The 20,264-nt window shown below is 37.8% G+C and overlaps 1 protein-coding gene across 1 annotated transcript in view; it reads right to left on the reverse strand.

The window, feature by feature from the left end:
• Positions 1 to 20,264, reverse strand: part of LOC136347682 (lachesin-like) — a 210,315-nt gene that overhangs the window by 128,521 nt on the left and 61,530 nt on the right. The gene's annotated exons all lie outside the window — the stretch shown is intronic.

Genomic DNA, 20,264 nt, shown 5'->3' on the forward strand with positions numbered 1-20,264 from the left:
GAAATAGCTTTCAAAGTTAAATTTATACTAAAAGTCAAATAGCATCATATCTGATTGGATCGAGGGTCGAGTGGTTCGAATCGATCCAAAAAGGTGCAGTTAACTGAGAACGGGAAGAAGCTGGTCAACTTCGTCCTTGTGCATATACTTCACTACCTATAATTTAATTCCATCCGTCAAGGTAATTTTGAACATAATCCAATCTAAAGGCAATTTAATCTAACCCAGCCTTTATGTAAATAATTTTCTCGTTAAAATGCAAATTTTAAAACTGGAAACAAGGAATTAACTCGAAATATCTGCGCGGGATCCAGACCGATATTGTTTCCAAACATAATTTCGCGACCTTACCGAACTTCACAATTTAGTTTCTATTTTGAGTTAATTTAGGTCCCTCTGATGATTCCCTAATAGCACAGAGAAGAACTTTTGCTGAAAGTTCAAGTTTATGAAAAAAATTCCGTGCAGTTTAAATGGGGGGGAAATGAACATTCTGAAACCGTTCAGGCGGACGATAATATTACGATTCACTAACCAGTGTTAGGAACATAAACTTCGTGAACAAATTCAGAACGATTTCCGGTTTGAAGGAACGGATGCCACGACGACGAATTGCAAAATATTCGCGAGAAAAATCTGAGTAGATTAAGACGACTTTATGCCTCATTCCGGCCTCGCCTCTAACTCGAGCACCCTGGAGACCAGTTTCGATTCTGTTGAATCTTGTCAATTCGTCTCACCTCGAGTTGATTGAGCGTAGGCAGAAATGGGCAACTTCAACGGGAAGTATGTCGAGCTTACAGGAGAGCTTTCTACCGGCGCCACCAGCCGCCCCCTTTCTGGTGCTTTCAACCAAATCTTGCATCGACGGTCCTGCTAAATGTGTCAAATTAACAACAAATTATTCACACGGTACACAAGCGTACAGTCTTGTTCGCCATGGCACAAGTAAGACATGCAATTTCCTTATGCACCTGAAAAGAAATGAAATTACCAATGTAAATTAAGTCAGAAAATTCGAAAGAGTTTAGGAGTAGTTTGGGAAGATTTATTGAACGATTCAATTTCGTTCTGTTTTTAATTTTTGGAAATCACGCCAGACGTACCAGCAGGGAGTTGCTGGGTCAGAAGCTCAACCCAGACAGATGATGTTATGGACCCAATCTGTACTAAGTTCAGATTCGGCAGCATTGAGGCCTCACTAACGCTAACAGTTTCTAATTACTTGTAGAAAACAGAATTACATTTTGCCTAAATGGTTCGTGCAGCCGCAGAATTAAATACATTCGAATTAAATATCGAATAACTTTTGACGTAACAAAAAAAGGAATAAAATTCAGAATGCCTCGGTCTGTACATTTACAATGGAGGGAAATAAAAGCTTTTACGTTCTCGATACGTATTTAAAACTGCCGATAGCGTTTGATTAGTATTTTACAGCCAAATAAACTACAAAACTAAATTAAGCACTGATGAGTAAATGCTTTATAGTCGAGGTATTAAACTCGGGAAACCCGGTTTTACAATAATTAAATTGCACTTTTATGCAACTTCATTTAGCGGTTTGATGTCTATGAGTTCGGCTGCAACGCTAAAATAAAACCAAAATTCACAAAAATAACATAATAATCAAAATATTAGTTTTTGTAATAATTTGCAATAAAAAATATTTATATGTACCTTTATGTAAATAAAAATTTATGCAACTGTTTTGTGTTTTAAACAAGATTTAATTAAACATTTTGTGATTAATTAATTTATTGATTTAATTAAATTGAACGTTGTAGTATACCTGCGTCTATACAAACAGTTTTGGCTAAAATTACAGTGGCATTATCAACAGTTTTTGTATCAAAAAACGCCTTCAAAACCGGTGCAATATCATTTTAAGCTGTTAAGGAACAACGTTCCATTCCCGAACGCCTTTAGGAGACAAATTCCCATTTTCTTACGGTTTAGAAAAAAAAACGTCCCTCAGAGGAACACGCAGTTCGGAAAATGGTAATTTTAATTGTGAAATAGAATAAAATTGCTGCAAAAACGCGGTGTTATGTGTCAGTGTCAAAAGTGCTTATAGACAATCAGACAGTTGACGTTGACATGCGAGCAGCCATGACGGGTCAACTGCCATTAGACGACGCGGAGTTTGCGCCAATCGATCGCCCATCTATTCCGCCTCCCAGTCTCAGTGCAGGAAAATACTATTTGTCGCACGCAAATGCGTGTGGGAAAATGTCAATTAAGCACGGTAATAGAAAAAAATATTCTACATATACTTCCCACGTGTAACAGATGTATTGATCACCTATGAAGAGCCCTCCAGGCCGAATAAAACTGGTGTTTTATTTTAGACGAGTGGGCTTTACAGTGAGTTTAGTCCGGATTAAAATTTGGCGTCGTTTTTCCTCTCCCAAATTTTTAAAAATAGACAAATATCGACACAACAACGTTCATAATTACGTATTTTGAGTATTAAAAATTATATCGAAAATAGTGGAGGTTCGGCTGGCAAGAAGTAACGTGCAGCGTACTCTCGCTGAAGATTTGCGTCTTCCTGCCTGTAAAGTCCAACTTACTCGAGAATAAATTTACGGATCGTGTACAGGAAGAAAGTTTCTCAATTGGGTCACTGAACAACAAAAAGTGAACAGTAATTTTTAACCATTTAACGCTTTTGGACTCTTTTTCACTCGGTTTTTTTGTAGTATAAAATTGTGCGGACAATCCACGATTACCCGAACTTTGAAACAAGAGATTGGGCACTGTATCACTGAAATCCAGCCGCATTTATACCAAAAAGTAATTGAAAATTTTGTCAAAAAAATACTAATGCGTCGGCAAAGCCGAGGAGAGTGTTCATCAGATACGTAGTTTGTAAATACAGTGGTGGCCAAAAGTATGGAATATCCTAAACGTATCATAATTTCACGTCAAAATACGCATTATTAAAAAATAAACGTGTTATATAAAAACCCAAATCCATTATCAATAACATTATCAACGAAAAATATTGAATTTATTTCTACGCACATGAAAAAATAAAAAATAATGAATCAATATGTGCAAAAGAATGAAATACTGTGCAGATTCTATTAAAAAGGAATCAGAACATTAAATAAATTAATATTTAGTGGCACGTCCTGGTGAAGTTACAACCGGACATCGACGTTGTACTGAGTCGACCAGATATTTCCTGAGAGAAAAGTGCATTTTCAGCCCCTATCTGTGCAGGACTTTCCACAATTCATCTCGATTGGACACATTCTTGTCTCTAATTTTTCGATTTAGGTGTTCCCAGATATGTTCAATCGGATTTAAATCTGGCGATTACGGCGGCCACTCTGAGGCAGTAATTCGATGTTCTGTCAGCCAATTTTTAACTAGGCGGAATTCACGTTCTGGGTAGTTTTCGTGCCGAGAACGCCATATCATAAGGAATTTTCTCGCCTGCAAATGGTAGCACATGTTGCTAGTAAGTGTTTTTATGTAGGAACAGATCCGTAATAGTCCAATAGTCCAACGCCGGATCGTGAAAACCATCCCCACACCATTATACTACCATCACCATGTTTAGTTGTTGTTTTTTAATATTCTGGATTTATCCAGAATAATAAAAAGCTTTAGCTTTGCCTCTGCCGGCCGCTGAGCATAAATTTTCCTCTCCGACTAAAAAATTTTAATTTCAATTTTAGCACACAAAAAACAGAACCTCACTTTGAAGGAGATCAATAAGGAATGTTACCCAGAAAATTTTATTCTTGTCTTCCTGTTCTTCTAAGAAATCAATGGTTTCTTTAGTGCAATTCTTCCTCCCAAGCCCGTTTTACACAACCGACGTCTTACAGTTTGACCGCTTACAGCGGTGTTTTTACAAATTTCCTTGTGAATACCCCCGATGGCTTTGGAGGATTTCCAGTTGATATTTTTTTGTCCGTTCATCATTAGTAACGTTTGTTGTCTTTGGACGTCCGGGTTTTTAATAATTTTTTAGATCTCCGAACGTCTTAATTTCCTAAGGATTTTCGAAACAGGTCCTTGAACTTACTTTCAAAATCTTTGCAATTTCTCTTTGGTTGCAACCCCGTCGGGACGTTTAAACAATTACATTTGGACAATCTTCGGAAAAATACCTTTTCTTTGCGATAGCTGGTGCAAAATTCACTACGCAATCAAGCGGACTAACTAATAAAGCCCCTACAGGTAACGAAAGTAGATTGATTTCGAGGCTTTTGGCCAACAAAAAAATTGATTTAATAATATTTTTGGAAACAACATTCCTATGGCAAATACCGTATGATAAATTCAATCATATCTACCTTACTTTATCCATAAATTTTGAGGGCAAAAGCGTGAAAGATCAACAAAAAAACATTTTTGTTGAAATTATTCCACACTTTCTTCGACAACTGTAATTTTGACATATCAACTTTATAGTTAAATGATAATTTCAGTTTTTTTAGATTTTTTTAAAAATTATTTTAAATACATTTTTTTTTTAATTAAATTTTTTTTTTAATTTTTTTAAATTAATTTTTTTTTTAATTTAATATTGTGCTCTTGTTGTGGCACCGTTCGTTAATTTTTAACGAAATATTAAATCTTTCACTCAACATCACGCCTCCATTGTATATCCGTTCCGGACACATTCCATGCAATTTGAGACTACACAACTGATAGAACTGGAACTATGTAGACGGTCAGATGTGAATCACGCATATGTGCATGACACACATTTATCCGTTTCGTATAAATTATTCGTCCGTTTCACGCACGCAACTAGATGCTTTATTCACGGGTACCTACAGGTCAATTTCTCGTTTTAATAATTTACGGAACGTTTACGGAAAGGAAATGATAATTAACTCATTATTAACTGCTTACGTGGCAAACGCGCACAACACACGATTTTTAAGTGGCGTGGGGGACAAACCGACATATTCATAGATAATCACGGGAAATTAATTGACTGCAGGCACATTTTTAAAGTGATTAAATTTATATAACTGACCAATCAAAAATTTACAAGAGGGAATAAAAATCATTCATTGTCGTTTTCGGCCTAATTGAATCAGTAAAAATGATTCAGCGAGATTAGCCGGCGGGAACGTGGCTTAACACGTGCCAAAATGTCATTACCTCCCTTGATTGCCGGCCGAATTCTGCTTTGCATCGTTCATTTAAATGCAATCAGCATGCGGTAAAGTAGGGTTTTTCGCACTTTTTATGTAAACAATTAAAATAAGCAACGTTTGGAACGTTAAAATAAAATTTAAGGTCAACTTGTTTTCCCCTAAACAAGCTCATCTGATTTCCGAAATCGAAACGCGTTCAGATCGGTTCTCGAAGTTCCATAAGCGATGCGGCCCAAATTGGGGCTAGGTGTATGGATGTCTTGAAAGCTATAAGAGCTCGAAAAACAGCTAAATCAAAAGTAATTAAATGACCGTTTTGGTGAAATTTTGGAAACCATTTTGAATTTTTTCGTTTTTCAGTTTACGATATTTTGTAAAAACCAAACACTTGCGTTTTCGAGAATCACCATAGATTGTCGTGTCCAAAAAAATTTTTCGGAATTTCAAATTCGTCCATTTTTATGTCCCTTGCGGTTCCCCGAAATACGCCCAATTCGGGCCACAACGTGTGGGGCAACGTACTACAGGGTCGGCAAAAAGACGGTGCACTTATTGTTCTCAGAAAAAAAATTTAGTTTCATGCTATTCGGACAGAATATTACGGAGGTGATCGATTTTCAGCATGTGTAGAGAAATGATGTATCATAAAAAGTTGAACATTTTTGTCATGTTGTAAAAGGAGCAATGATGGTAATATGACAAATGAGGCGAGGTCCATATAACTGCTATAAGCAAAGTTTAGCTGTATTTCGTTTTAGTTTGGTTAAAATTATAATATCAGTTCCAGCTGAAGCTTAAAAGTCTGTTAAAATAATGGTGCAATGTTGGACACATTTTCGCAACGAAGTTCCGAACCGAAATTCCTCATCAAAGTGATTAATTGTTACGATTACACGAATAGTTTGGCTAAAATATCATTGTGTACTACCTATACAAAATTAGGAAATAATAGTCATCGCTTAGTCGGTTCACATTGTTTTCCTATTGACTCAAATTGGGATGAAAACTACATAACAAGCATTCCATCAATTTTAACTAGACGGGTCAAAATGTAAATTCCATGTTTGCAGTTCAACCACAATAATGGGAAAAATCTGCATGTTTATTAAATTTGATTTTCGCGACGTTTCGTTTCACTTTTCGGTGATCGAATTATTTAACTTGGAGTTAAAAGGTATACTGCCCTTATGAGAAGCATCGCAACGTGCTTGTAACTTTAGTAAGCTCGATATTAAGAGAAATGCTTCAACACCGCAATTTTATTAAAAAAAAAAAGGCATTTCCCTCTATCTGGCGACCCCTGCAAGCTTTATTTTCGAATGGAAAGGTACCCACTGTAGTATATCAAACGTAATGTGATACCATAAGGGATACGTTGGTATACTTAGAACTAAAACTGGATATATAGTTTCCTTAAAAAATAAAAGTATGCGATACTGAATGAAGTAATTCACTGTTACATCAAACAAAATTGAAATTCCTAAAATAAATGCTCAAATTGGGTTCCAGTCACAATTCGGCAACGACTTAATCATTCCTCGAACTCTTTTATGCAATTCTCCAGTGTTGCTTCTGTCATTAATTTCAATTCAGTTTCAACTCTAAGACGTAAATCCACTAAATTTTGCGGTGTATTTTTGTAAACGGAACCTTTTAAGTAAAAAATCGAAGGGCGCAAGATCTGGAGATCGTGGCGGCCGTTCCATTGAACTTTTTCCATCAGTTCATCTCCTGGGGAGAATTTCATCGAGATGCTCTCTCACAGCCATCGCATAATGTTATGGTGCACCGTCTTGTTGGAATAAAATATTTTTGATTACTTGTTCCCCATTTTCCCCAATTTTATAAATACGAAAATATTTTGCATCTACAAAATCCTTCATATTGAAGACGGTTTGACATTTTCACGTCTCATTGTCATTTCTTCGTTCGTTTTCGAAGCGAAGTAAGAACGATTTGTCGGTCTATGAAGTAAAGATTTAAACTTTTAATATTTTTAGCATACGGACTTCGTTCTTTTTTTAAGGAAACTGTAGATCCAACTTTAGTTCAAGCTACACCGTTGTGTTCCTTGTTGAATCACCTTCCATTTTTCATATCACAATGCATAGCTTTTCCTTTCAAAATAAAAATTCGTTAAATGTAGTCGGATAGAGGTGAAAAATTTGATCATATTGTAGAAAATAACATATTAACCACCTTTTTCAACATAAAATTATGCGTGTTTAAGTTTTTTTTTTCGGATTTATGAGAGTTACAAACGTGCCGCAATACTTTTTACAAACCCTGTATTTATGATGGCGAATGTAGATTTACTTACTAATTTGTAGGCCCCGCAGATGCCAATAGATTTCAGGGCGTTTAATGGTGCGTAAATTCTAGATCCGGAACAGGACTTTTCAGGGGGTCAAAGCGTGTTCTGCATGTAGACAAAACCCATTTTATTTTGCTTGTTGTGTAAACCATCCAAACGTGAACAGAAATGGTTGGAAAATCGTTTGACCTTAAAAACCCTTTGAGGGCCAATACTATGCGTTCAATTATATTATTTTATTTATTGGCCATTTAAGGCGAAGACGCTCCCATATTTTTGCTGCTCGAAGGAAGCCTTCCACGGTCATATAGGTTGATGAACTACATTTTTTAAGATGCTCATCAGACATCTGAATTGTCCACTCATCCTACTACAAATTCACAAACCGGGTTAATTCTCGATATTCTGCTTCGTGTTAGAGATATCGAAAAAAAATTATTAGAAAAAGTTGTTCGGAATATTGTTTTAATTCCGTATAGTGCGTTTCGTGACAAAATTCGCTTTTAAGAACTTTTTCCATCGCTTTAGTAATAATAATTTTTATAACATTGCTATCAGGTGTATAAATGAATTCACGGCCTTTTTTTAACAATTTAGATTTTTATTTATAAAAAAAAATAATTACAATTTAACCATCAAAGTAATTGCCCTCACTTTCAATGCATTTCTGCCATTTATCAGGTAATTTTCGAATCCCGTCTCGGAAGACAGATGGTGATTTTGATTGGATAAAATCTTCCATTGTTCGGTGGACTTCTTCGAGACATCGAAAGTGTGTATCAACCAGGTAATGTTGTAATGCTCGAAAAAGGTGATAATCAGAAGGTGCAAGATCTGGTGAATACGCCGCATGAGGGGGAACTTCCCAGCCCAACGCGGAGATAATGTCAATGGTGTCTTTTGCCGTGTGTGGTCGCGCGTGGTCGTGCAACACAATGACTCGCCTTGTTCCACTACCATTAAAAGTTCTTTTTTCCTCAATAGCATCCCTCAATTTTATTAATTGGCCTTGATAACGGTTAGCAGTAATAGTTTCTCTTCGTTTAAGTGTCTTATAATAAATTACACCTTTGGAATCCCACCAAATACTCAATAACAATTTTTTTCCGTGGATGTTTGGTTTTGCAGCACTTGCTGACGGTTCTCCCGGATAAACACGCGATTTTTTTCTCTTAGAATTTGTCATGATCCATTTTTCATCTCCAGTAAGAAGTTTACTTAAAAAGTCTTTTTTCCTGAATCGCGTCAGTAGACACATTGCAACTTCGCAGCGCCGATTTTTGTTTTCTGAGCCAAGATCATGAGGTATCCAGTGACCTTCCTTTTGTATCCTTCCTAATTTTTTCAAACGTATCGAAATGGCTAGTTGAGTCATTCCGAGTGCATCAGCAAGCTCTTTTTGTGTTTGGCAGGGATTTTTATTGAGTAAGTTCTCCAACTCTTCATCTTCAACCTCTTTTGGTTGACCGGAGCGTATTTCATCTTCAAAATGATCAAAATTTCCATACCGAAACTTTTGAAACAACTTTTTACACGTGTTATAAGATACAGCATTCTCTCCCAAGGCTGAACAAATCGTGTCTTGCGCTTCTGCAGCATCTTTTTTAAGTTGAAAAGTGAAAAGACGAGAGTGCCTTAAGCGCCGCTTGTCAGACGACATTTGTAACGTTCTTCGTGGTTAGCTTAATCAAGTTAAGTGGTTCCATAGCTCACAGATGGCGCTTCAAAACGGACTATATAGTTAGAAAAAATTGCAACTTCAGAGAGGTGTTTTAACCAATTTTATCTAAGGGCCGAGAATTAATTTATATATCTAACAGTTTCATTGAATAGAGCAGTTACAGAGATTGTTTCCCCGTGGGGAATGGGAGCATGTTAAGGATGTCTGAAATTACACTGCGCAGCAGCTTCTCTGCTGCAACGAACACGACGACCAAACAACCGGATTATTTCAATTTTCCCACTTAAAGTCCATGGCATTTCAGGTCCATGGTCCCTAACTAGAACTTAACACAACAAACTCTAGTTTTAATCTAACTGATATGTAACGCCTGTGTCGCATTATCACTTTCCATGGCACTTTTGTTATTAAACTAAAAATTAAACTTGTAATAATTTTGTATACGATCGAAACGTTTAAAAAGGTAAAAAAGCGAAGTTTATCATGAAACTCGGTGTATGGGGTACAAATGATATTCTAAACAACTTTTCCTAGCAATTTTTTCGATATTCCTGACGCGAAGCAAAATATCGAGAATTAACCTCGTCTGCGAATTGGTACTAGACTGAAGTCTCAGTTAACGTGGGAGATGAGTATCATAAAAAATGTTACTCATCAACCTGTACAACTGCGGAAAAACTCAAATCTGTACTCCTATGAAACAGCAAAAATGTGGGAGAGTCTTCATCTTGAATGCGACACCCTGTATATCAAGAACACCCATTCCAATTCCGTTCCCTCTTTAAAACAGGAGGTTATGCACTATTAAGCTCTCTGAAAGGTATATTGAGTAAAATCACGACTGAAAGTCCACCTCCATCTGTGGGACCGTAGCGGGTCCCCATTTGTTTGCATTAATTTTTGCAATATTGTTGATGCCGAATTTTTGTTGCATCGTTCAGGTTTTTATTTGTTTAGTGAATGAAATGTTATTTAAACCAGCAAGGCAGCCACAACGTGTTCAAACAGTAATAGTAGCTGCCAAAAAATTCGAGTTCAAGTACCTATCACGGCTATAGCAGTGTCTATTTTCCTGTCAGCTTATTAGCTAGCGCTGTCTGGGTCAGTGACTGTCCGGTTTCTTGTTGTGCAGTTTCGCTTGTTTATTGTTCGGTTGATTTGGCAGTTTGTTTGTGTCATAGGCATGCTCTTCGTAGTCCAAAGGACGCAGCTTTGGCGTGCAGAGGTTTCAAGAAGGCGAGATTATTATCCCTTGAGTTTTTATTTAATTCAGGGAAAACTTCGCCCCTTGCTCATCCCATTTTTAGGGCTCTTTCCTTAGGGGAGTTGTTTCTTGTTTCCTTAGTTTATTTCGTTCGTCAGCGTCTTCCTTATTTTCTTGATTCGTCCACGCCGTCAGTTTTATACGGTCCAGACCTGCGACCCGTTTCAACTGGTTCGCTTTGTTTTCGGTCCTGTTAGGAGCCGCTTCTTACATCATCCAAGTCGATGTCCACCGTAACCGTGTTTTGTCATGTCTGCCGATAAGGGGACAACACCCCCTGCGGGGTAGTGTTGGTGAAGTGGCGAATCGCCTGCTCTATCTCGTTATTGACCGTTTTATCGATGTTGTTTCGCACGAAAATCATTAAGATTTCCAATGAAATTAGTTAAAAAGGTTATTTTTGCGCAGAACAGTGTCCCTGAGGCTGCCAATTCAGACTGATCCTCCCGTGATTATCAAGTCGGTGTTCGTCTGTAGATTCGTGGATTTCGAAATACATCAGCTTTGCTACTTCAAACCGGAACCACCTCACTTCGGTACTACGAGGAAGATCATCGAACTCTCCGGTCACGATAAACGGGAAACCCACATTTCTGACACTTTCAGTACTGTTTTGGCACTGGACATTGTTTCTCGCGCGCACACCAAACTTCTATTACCGCCCTCGTGAGGTAATCGCAAGCGATCGCGCGCACTAGCGCTTTGCCAGCAGCTACTTACAGTCATTGATCGGGACTCCCGGTGTCCTGCAAGTACCTCGTTCGGACGTGCATCATGTCGCATCTCATCGCGGCACTCAAAATTCGTTTGCGCACATATTTGCTTCTGAGGTATTACTCACCATTGTGTATTAATGGAATTTCAGGAGCGGCTCGGCAACCGAATTAGCATAAAAAATTCACGCTCGTGCGGTAAATTCGTGTAAACTAAACTGGCCTTTTGGGTTTGTAAACTAATAAAAATTTCCCAAACGAGAAGTGGGACGAATAATTCATAACTTTCCTTGCTAAATAACAGGCAATGTTTTTTGCTATTTGCAATTTCTCCCTTATACCCCACATAGAATATCTAACTATACGAACTTGGAAGGAAATTCGATTTAAACAAAGTGTTCTCCAACGACCTTAGCATAAAAATGCCTTTAAAAGTGGAACATACGTATACATTGTATAAAGTTACATGTATAAACCTGTACAAAATTGCGCCCTTGTCGCCACTTTCCTCGCAAGCGACATCAAATAACTTTCTTATTTCGAAAGATGCAATCGGAAAATCACACAACCGATATTGGCCTCATCTGTTTAAATTTTGTTTAAATTATAGACATTTGTTCCTCGCGTTCTCTCCGCCTTTCTCGCCTTATGCGTCTCTCTGTTTCTCTCGCTCCCTCTATGCCTCTACCTCCCCCTCTTTTTCGTCCGTTCTTCTCTTCTGCTGATGAGATCTGTTTACAGGAAACCAAGTTCAGGGAGGGCATCGAAAGTAAATCAAAAACATATTTCTTGGCTCGTAATCACGTAGCAACGACTCCGACATTTTGGTTTGGGCGAACTACTTTTTGCGACGTTTTTCGGCACAACTTTAACAATATGGCACCGCTTGTAATAAATTGTGCTCATAAAAACTTTCACCGGTCGTTTCACCCTCATAAAGTGCCATAATGGGAGCTTCATGAGACAAACTTTTTACCAGGACAGTAATTTACTGAAACGTATTAATATTTGATGGCTCAACTCTCTGCCAGCGTTCGCTAATGCGTGTGTGTTTTTTGGAGGCTTTATTTAATTCCATGTCATTTTCACTAAAAGCGACCTAAACGGCTTAAATGTCTAGCAAATTAAGATCTACTATCTCTCATTCTTTCCGCTCCATTTCGCACCCGTAGTATGAAAACTGCATGTAATTTTTCTATGAAAAGCTCTGCAGGTGCGGCGAGTGAAGAGCTTTCCCACGGGACGCAAAATAAAACCACCGGGACCGTGTTTTGGTCGAAGGGTTAGGAACATAAAATCCGGAGGCGTGTGGTGTTTGTCATAAATTATGTCGCAGATAGTTTTGTTGTTCATTTTTAAGCCGCAGATTCGCATTTTCATCATGTACGGGCCTTAAATTTCGATGTAATGCGGCGCTTCCAGACTTAAAACACTCAGGGAAGAAATCCCACGGACCGGAACTGCGTTGGCCACTCCGTCGACTTTTCGGCTTCTGTGTTTTAAGCCATCGACAGGGCCCCTAAAAGCACAATGCACACAACGGCAAAGTCCGAGGATATTTTTGAAACCTCACAAAAAATTTTATTTCTTTTCACATTGTATTGTTGTTCTTTAATGAATTTAACATCGGTGCGAGCCTCAACTCCGCGAACACATCCCAAATGATCGGCAAAATCGACAAAAAAAACAAACGATTTTCTTGCGGATGTGAAAAAGTTTGAATTTTTTGCTCTGCTAAGCTGCCAAGTCGATTCAACCTTATTCCATCGACGCCAGCTGGTGTTTACCAGATGGTTTGATAATACCGTGCTTTGCCATGGAACGACAAAATTCAGCTCTGAATTAGACGGGCCGAACGCTGGGTCTTCTTCAAGCCGGTTTGAGACAAACTGAAGTAGCCGAACGCATGGGTGTTTCCCAAAGTATTATCAGGCGATCATGGCGGGGCTTTAGGGAAGCTTTAACTTCGGCCCAACAACACCCAGGACGTGGACGCGTTGTGACTGCAGCTCAACATCGATTTTTAGTTTTAACAGCTGGAAGGCAACCTGCAATTAGGGCACCTGAATTGATTGCAGATTTACAATGGGCCTCACCAAAGGCCTAGACACTACCAGAAATCGTCTACATGGAGCTAGTCTCCATAGTCGAAGACCACTGGGACGTCTTCGTCGTTCCAGAAGTAAACGGCATGATTGGAGTGGCGTCAAGAGTGGGAATTGGAATGAAATTGATTGGGCTCCAGTGTTATTCACTGGCCGATCCAGATTTGGATTTACTCAGATTCTTATCGAATGAGAGCGCGGAGACGGCCTGGAAATGTTGAAGGTTCACGACGTGCCCGGGAATCCTATTTATATTGAGGTGGTGCAATAATGATATGGGCCGGACTAATGATTGACGGCAGAACCGACCTCGTTCGTCCAAATCGATTTCTAAAAGCCCGACAGTACATCGATATCATTCTTGACCCAACAGTCCGACGATTTGCCGGGCGCTGCTGGCCAAAATTTTCGCCTCGTGCGTGGCAATGATCGTCCACGTGCCGCCAGTATTGTAAAAGACCGGTTGACCGTCCAAGGAATCGTCGCATTGCCATGGCCAGCGCACTCGCCAGACCTGAACCCAATTGACCATGTCCGGGACATGCTTCAAAGAAGGGTTTTCCCATGCGCGGTCGAGGATACCACAAGTGGAAATCAACAATGTCATTTTGAGTATGGACGACAGAATTAGGGGTGCGATTTAACAATTGTGGGGGCTATACTTTGTATTAGACTTAATTTTTTTTTTGGTTGCTAATAATGTTTTGTTAAGTTGCAAGAAAGACTTAAAAGACTTATGAATAAATCAATATAATGTAAAAATCTTTCTGCAAAAGTTTGGTTTTGTTTTACATTAAACACTTCCTAACACTATAAATGCATAACTTTATTTTATAATTAATTCAGACAAACTTTAATCCGTTTATAAAGATATCCTTAGACTTTTTCGACGTACAATACCGAGCGGCTCTAAACCGTCCCCCTCCCCCCCCCACCCCATCCTTCTTTCCTTCCTTTCCACCCCGTTATTTCTTAACATTTTTTTTAAACAACATTAAAGAGGGCAAAAGATACCATCTTTGGACGTTTGTTTTTTTTTCTTTTTTAATGTTGCTTGCCTGCAAATTGAAGGTGTTTTTGACAGACTACATGCGACGGCGTATGATCATTCAAAATTAAAATTTAGAGGTGCATAGTACGATAACGTCCATGTCTGCTCTCTGGGAAATATTAACAGAAGCGTGACGAACTAACACAAATAAAAAATTAGGTACATACAAGGCAGGTTATAATGTGGTTTTTCATTGGTTCGCCTCGGATCAAGGTACACGTAACTCTTAATGTGCAATCATTTGCATATCAAAAAATCAATCATGAGAAAGGTTCCTTTATTATGCTCAGGGGGGTCCGGGAATAACGATGCGAATAGATACCGAGCACGAACGATGTAAAAAAAATAGGGCGATTTGGCCGAGTAAGCCTCATGAAAATGTCGATGATTTTCATTTTAAAGGGGTCAAAGCAACTTCCCGAATTCTATAAATCGGGAACAAATCTGTACAAAGAGCTCGATTCGTGATACCAGACCAATTTACCATCGTCTCTAATGCATACCGCGCCTAAAAATGGCATGGTTCTAGTTTATTCTCTACCTCTAAAGTGAATTGCAGCCTAAAATGAAAACTATTGAAGGTTATCAGTGACAATTCAATATGAGCTGTTACTGAGAACATCAAATCTGAGTTGAAAAACGGCAGCTGATAAGGCGTGAGGAGCTTCGCAGGTACGTTACGCCTACGGATATACATTTTTTGCCAAATTTAGTGTGACCTTTACAAGATTCAATCTAATTTAGAAAAAGACGTCTCCTTCGGCGTCGCGACGCCTGAAACATCAATTTTTAAACAAGTTCCACGTACCTAATCGAAATTTATTTCTGGAATTTCCTGATAGTATTTTATGGCTTGAAATGCGTTAAGACTGCAGCTTTTCTGCTTCCGCCTTGTTGACTTTCGTTTCCTGCATCCAAACTGCTGCAAGCAGCTTACTCTATTCAAGAGGCGTCGCCTACGAGATATCGGTTGATTGAGTATTCATGATTTCGAAGCTGCGTTTATTACACGCCATATTAAACCGATGATAAAAGTTATTTCTATAGCTATATTACTATTATCGATTTGAAGTTATCTCATATTTTATGATTAAATTTGAAATAATGTTACCTGTATGCAGATGATTCGCGGGAGCAGCTTCGAATTCTAACAAGGTATATTTGAAATGGAATTCTATTGGCCAAATCACATTGGCCTTACCAGTTGTTACCTGGCTCTTACGCTAAATTGAACCTGAATTAACCTCAATCTGAACCTGAAACCCGAACTAACCTAAACAAATACGTATTCGTTCAAGTTTTCGCCACCATGAACGAAATATGTATGAAACTCACTGCATGACTCATGCGTAGCTCATGCCATATTGCAGAGCCTCGTTTCGTCCGTACTGCGTAATGCCACTCATTATACTAAGCGCTGCATTATCTAACTTACATATTCATAGATTACATAAATAGCTATTAAATAGCTATGTTTGTTTTGATTGTCCCGTTTTTGTTTTGTTAACAATAGGTAAGTTGTTTGCATACAAGGGCATTATTGGTTGATGAAAACAATGACTTCCCATAATGTGAATTATTGATCTTTTACTATGGTGATGTAATGGGAAAGCATGTTAAGGGTTTCAGAATGTTCCGCTTTGATGAAATGGACGTGCTTGAAAAAACGCGACCCTGGACACTATTTATATAGTGGAAAAATAATCTTTGAAGAATATCGATCCGATTTAGCTAAATGTCGATATCGACTTTTTAGGTTAAAATCATATGGGTGATTTTAACGAACTGCTCGAAAACAATGTAACATTTATGGCAAAAAAATATGGATAATCCCAGAGAGACCTAATGAAAAATGGCGTAAAAAGCCATTGCCCCACTCTTCGGTGTTCCATATTTGCAGTAAATTATACATAGAGGACCGCATAAATTCATTAAAAATTGAAAGACATTTTTTCATAAAAACACTGAAATGGGCGAAATATTGTTTTTTGTTGTGCATTTTTTGACCTAACAGACTTGCATGGGGGTCACCCATGTAAATAAAAAAAGCGCTTTTTCAGCTTTTTCTTACGGAACCCCGTGTATATTATGACGTTCTTGAGTTTTCCCAGAGAATCTGAATATATTTCACGTAACACGCGCATGTCTAAACTCACCAGTTACTGAAATACGTGAGCAATATGACCCTTAGAGTGGCCTGCTAAATCGCGCGACCTCATCTCAATGGACTTTTCCATGGGGTTACCTGGAAAATAAGATGTGTTTAAATGAATCCGACAATATGGAAGAGTTAAAGAATAAAATTGCCGAAGAAGCTCAAGAAATTCCTCCGCGAAGGAAGAAAAAAATTCTTGATGAATTTAAATTCCGGCTTATCCATCGTAAGATTAGTTCAGGTTAGGATTATGTCGACGGGGTAGACTTCAAACGTTAGATTATATCAGTTAATATTGTCATTTTTTGCGTATTAATAGATCTATAGTTATTCCTATTTTTTGTGTAATAATTTCCTGGAAACTGTTGAATTTAGGTATACGTATGTTAAATAAAATTCATATATTCAGAAACTCTTAAAAAACTTAAAAAGGCCGTAATATACAGTAGTGGTCATAATTATAGTAACTTTTAAAAATTTTAAATAAAATGATTTTATTCGGCTAAACCCAATATACGTTTTTATATTATTTATCTTCCAAAACCGTTGATGTTTAAAATGCATTCAAATGAAATATCAACAATTCCCATAACAAACTGTCAAAACATGTTTTTTCAATACCGGACAAAAATATGGAAACTCTTGGAATTATAAAATTTCACTTGATTTACAGACTTGTGTGTTTAAAGACGTTTTATATTCTAAATTAAATCGACGATTTCCATTATGGGTCGAGGTAAAATGATCTCATTAGAGATCAGGAAAATTATCATTGAGCGGTGTAAAAGTGGCGAGCGGCAAAGCGAAATTGCAAAGAGTTTGGGCGTGTCTAAGTCAATTTTAACTCGAATTATTTACAAATTTAGACAAACTGGAAGTGACGCAGCTGCAAAAAATTCAGGACGCACAAGGAAAACTACAAAAAGAGCTGATAAATGGATAATTCAAAAAAATCCATTTCTATCATCCACTCGTATGAAATCACATTTAGAGGAAACGGGCCTAGTTCATATCAGTTCCAAGACCATAAGATGCAGATTAGTGGAAAATGGATTATTTGGTAAACGACCAGCGGAAAAACCATTGCTGTCTAAGAAGAACAACTTCATTTTGCGCAGAATCACCAATACTGGACATCTGAACAGTGGAAATTAGTAATTTTCAGCGACGAGTCCAAATTTAACTTATTCGAAAGCGATGGCCCATCATACGTCAGACGACCCAAAGGCGCGAGGTTGCAAAAGAAGTTCGTTTTACCAACCGTAAAACATGGAGGAGGTTCGATTATGGTTTGGGATTGTTTCTCCGGTTTTGGTATGGGTCCGCATCACGAAATAGAAGGTCGCACGGATCGGTCAATGTACCGAGATATCCTGAGGAATCATTTACAACCATATCTTGAAGAAACCACGCCACTAAGAAGCATTTTCCAACGAGATAATGACCCGAAACATAAATCGAAACTTGTTTCAGGATGGTTTAGAGAGGAAAGGATAGAAATTCTTGCTTGGCCGTCGCGATCTCCCGATCTCAATCCCATAGAAAATTTGTGGGAATATGTGGATAATAAAATTCGGAATAATACATGTTCCAATTTATAGGATTTATTTCAGGCACGCTGAAAAGCCTGGAAGAGTATCGATAACAATTACATCGACAATTTAATAAATTCAATGCCGCGAAGACGTACAGAAGTTATTCAGCAGCGGGGGCATTATGCAAAATATTAATTATTGAACAATTCTTTTGGAATTTGTTGAAGTTTTGTTACTCTTTACAATTATTTTGGAAAAATTGCTCTATTTTTGTCCAGGTCGAAATAAATATATTTTTTTATTTTTGTATACGAATTATCACTGTTTTATTGTTATATACTTCTATCGTCAACAATCATTGTAGAATCATATTTTCAAAAGCTATTTTGAATTTAGGCAGTTAAGTCTGAATTATTTGAAATTTAAAAAAGTTGCTATAATTTTGACCACTACTGTATATGGGGTTCTACAGGGTGTCCGGATACTCCGTATACAACGCTCTATCAGATATAGTACAACTCATAATAAGTCGATTTAACTGGATTTGCCTTAGTACAAAAGTTGATAATAACGGAACTGCAGGGTGTCGAAGTTGAAGAAGGAAATCGGTTTTTCTTTAATATCTTTTGACTTCTTCAAACTAATTTCACGAAATTTTGTATTCAGCGGTTTTTCGGGATGAGAAATTCAAATTTGTGAACGATTTTGATGTATCTTCTAGAGGGCACCACAAGCGACCATTAGGACACTTTTAAACCGTCAAAACTTTTTTCTGCCCCAGTGTATGTCAATTTCGAATAGAAAAATCTTTTACTCTACCTTTTCTGCTTGAAAAAGGGATACGTGTTAAACGTCGCTAAAGCCAACTGTTCAAAAGATATTTGCAATTTTATTAACAGGTGCAATTTTTGTTTCAAAGCATTTTATTACAAAAATTTCGTAGCAAATGCTCACCATTTTCTTGCATAAATTTTCCAATAAACCGAATGGAAAAGTGCATTTAACCACCACACGAGGAACCTTGCACGTCTGTTACGTCAAAAAATACGCAACTAAAAATAAATATTTGACGTGTCCCGGCAGTTCGGTAAAAAATATTTCCGTCAATGTTTAGCGAATTTATGCGGCCCTTTGGTCACCCATGTATGTGTTGACAAAATAATATTAGATACGCGATACTGAATTATTTACGGCACGAGCTTATGAAGCGGTGGGCTGATGGTAGTGCACGTCGACTCAGCCATAAAAACGATGGAAGAAGGGAAAAGAGGCGGAGGACGGACGAGGGACTGGCTCTCCTGCATGGATTGGACCGGACTATTTTCTGAACTGCGAACGATTCCTAAATAAATGCGTCAATTCGGGATATGAAGGAAATCTAATAATACGATCTAAATTTTCAAGCAACAAAAATTACGAAAGATCACAAAGGAGAATCGATATGACGGGCTCCCCACTGTTAAAATTTTATAACTTCAAATCCCTGATATAGTGACTCCTTATTGCGAAATATATCGTAGAAGAAGTACAAGTAGTAAGTATCACGGTGCCACCGATATCGAAAAGGTTTTGTGAATTTATGTTTTAAAGATATTTGCCGCAGCTTCGTTCTGAATTTAAATCGTATGTTTAACTTGGAATTGCTAAGATGTTAGCAAGATTTATATTTTTGTAGCTTTTTTATGTAAAACGACCCACTTCGCTCCGGGCATGGGAAAGACGTATAGAGGTCGAGTTCAACATTGGGATTAATGTTGCGAGCTGTGTTTGATAATAAGGCATACACTCGTAAATTATGTATTTTATTCGCTTTCCTATTCAAAAAAGCGGCCACATAATTTTGAAATAGCATATATTTCCCTGTGCTCTATGAATGCGCCCGGAATATGAAACACAAACTTTATATTAATTTTTTATCTGCCCACGATACCATCCAAACCTGAAGCAAACGGTGAAATTTAAAAGTTTTTTTCAGATTCAGATACTCGATTTACGTTCCAATTTGCTTATCAAGTTAATTGAAATGCCTATCCTCTATCTGGCTCAATGCGATTTTGAAAAATCCTGTTCACATGGGTCCACTCCGGCCAATATTCCCTTTCAATCTAGAACGGACGCCCTAATGCCCGGCGCAAAATTACTTAGATATTGGAATATATTTTAATGTTGAATATAAATTATTCCAAACTACTAGTTCCTCGCAGAAACCCAATTTAGACCTGGCCAAACTTCATCGATTTAATCAAACTTTGCTGATTGAAATTGGCCGCAGAATTGACCACGTCTTTAGGGGCTGGCTTAAAGGTAAACCGTA

This window comes from Euwallacea fornicatus, chromosome 29 (assembly GCF_040115645.1).
Source record: "Euwallacea fornicatus isolate EFF26 chromosome 29, ASM4011564v1, whole genome shotgun sequence".
NCBI lineage: Eukaryota > Metazoa > Arthropoda > Insecta > Coleoptera > Curculionidae > Euwallacea > Euwallacea fornicatus.